The sequence below is a fragment of the Periophthalmus magnuspinnatus genome, chromosome 13 (assembly GCF_009829125.3).
Source record: "Periophthalmus magnuspinnatus isolate fPerMag1 chromosome 13, fPerMag1.2.pri, whole genome shotgun sequence".
Lineage (NCBI taxonomy): Eukaryota > Metazoa > Chordata > Actinopteri > Gobiiformes > Gobiidae > Periophthalmus > Periophthalmus magnuspinnatus.
In genome coordinates this window covers 11,196,192-11,198,170 of record NC_047138.1, presented here as the reverse complement: position 1 = coordinate 11,198,170, position 1,979 = coordinate 11,196,192, and the positions used below count along the sequence as shown (strand labels likewise).

Below are 1,979 nucleotides of genomic sequence, written 5' to 3'. Positions count from 1 at the left end.
GCAATAAAGGTTGATAGAAAATTTCAAATATATAAAAATATATCTAATACACTAACTTCTATTTGGTTGAGAAATGTTATAACTTTTCAGTAACTTTGCTTGTACCTTATTATTATGAGGAAATTGTATGACCCAAATTAGTTTTATGTGCTTATGTTGTCAGTGTGGACATCACATTTCCTGAAAGATCAACTATCTATTTTTGACAACTGCACCAACAAAAAAAGAAATACTTGAACTACTACTTAAAAAGGAAGGCATACGAGAAGCTGCAGTTTGAATGATGGATGTCACTGAAGACACACTTGAGTGTGTCCAAAAGGATGAAACATCATTTAGAACCAGATCCAGAGGAACCATGAGAACCAACGCTGCAGACACAGGTCAGAGTCAAATCAGATTTGGATTTTTATTAAAGTGTATGTAGCCTCTACTCTTGAGGTTTTAAGAAAAATGGTGCTACAGTCACAGCTGAACCTGGATGACCAGTGCCTTAACCTGCAGATAGAGGACACATACAAGTTTTTCTCATTTTAAGTACATGACCATGGCTCATGTGAAAGCTTAGAGGCTGCACTAGCACTCACTAATGATGAGCTGATGGTGCTGGGGTTTAGGGAGTGAACATTAAACTTAAATTAACTGAATTTCAGCATTGAAACTTGCAACCCAAATGAGACTCATGTGAGGCACATTTTGCTTTTTAATTAATTAATAATAATAATTGTCTTGAGAAGCAAGACACGAAATTATAACATAAATGTGACTTGGCCATCATGTTCATTGTTTTATTGTAATTAAAAATAAACCAGTATTACAGTTGTTAGGAGTAAAAACTATATTTGAACATGTTTACATTATATCTGGGGGGAGAGTGAGGCCATGTTTATGGAATTTAATTTAATTCACAGGAGGAAGAGCGATCACACTGGTCATAGTCAGCTTCGGAGTCCTGTGCATGCTACAAGCGTCTCTCAATGTCGGTCTACGTCTATGTGAGTACTCTTTAAATGTTAGAACAAAGATTTACATAAATATTCCAATTAATTTCGGTCATTGACGATAATGAAAGCCTCATGGCACATGTGTCAAACTCGAGGCCCGCGGGCCAAATGTGGCTCTCCAGATCATTTTATGTGGCCCTTGACAGGGTAAATTAAAAGGTATGATGGTATTGAAATGTCATTTTATCAGGAGTTACGCACTGACACAGCCATATTTTTACATCTAAGAAAATGCATATGCAATATTTGTAACGAAGTAATAAATACAGAAACGGTTAATTAAAAAAAGTTTGTTAAAAAAGTAGTTAGATTTATTTTACATCTGGCCCTTTAAGGGCAGCCATTTTGCTGATGTGGCCCTTGGTGAAAATGTATTTGACAAATCTGCCTTATGGTGTCAGCCCTAGTCGTTGAAACCACAACAAACCTGTCCGAAGACAGAAATGAGCAGCAGTTACAGTTACATTTGAAGCCTAAATAAATAAATAATATGAACATACAAATTTGCACAATGTGTAGATCATGATTGCTGATTTCTTACACTTAATGAAGTACATGTTGGCAATTTTGACAGTCCTCAACATGAGTCACCAAAACCTGTCTGAAGAAAGAGATGAGCTACACAAAATGTATTCACGTGAGTACAACTGAATGACATTGTGCAAATTGTAAGATTTACAATAGATCTTGGTTCTAATCTTTACACATGTGACAGAGGCCTAATACTTTTTTTTTCATAGTCGTAATGGCTAACAACCAAAATCTGCTAAAAGAGAAAAATTAACTACAGACATTAAATTCCAGTGAGTAGAAAGTGTAACAAAAATGTGTAATGTCTTGCCCAAGGACAGAGTAGAATTTGGAGCTGGTATGAAACACTCTGCCAGTGTTGCCACTATCGCTAATAATGACATTTAGCCTCCAAAAAGAGCTGCAACTCCCATATTTTCAATTAAAAATGGGACTAAACACCTA

The 1,979-nt window shown here is 35.7% G+C and overlaps 1 long non-coding RNA gene across 1 annotated transcript; it reads left to right on the top strand.

Annotated features, from left to right (window-relative positions):
• Positions 1 to 294: 294 nt before the first annotated feature.
• On the top strand, positions 295 to 1,641 carry LOC129456765 (uncharacterized). Its single transcript, XR_008648925.1, has 3 exons — positions 295 to 383; positions 912 to 995; positions 1,579 to 1,641. It is a non-coding gene; the product is annotated as an uncharacterized LOC129456765 (long non-coding RNA).
• Positions 1,642 to 1,979: the final 338 nt, after the last annotated feature.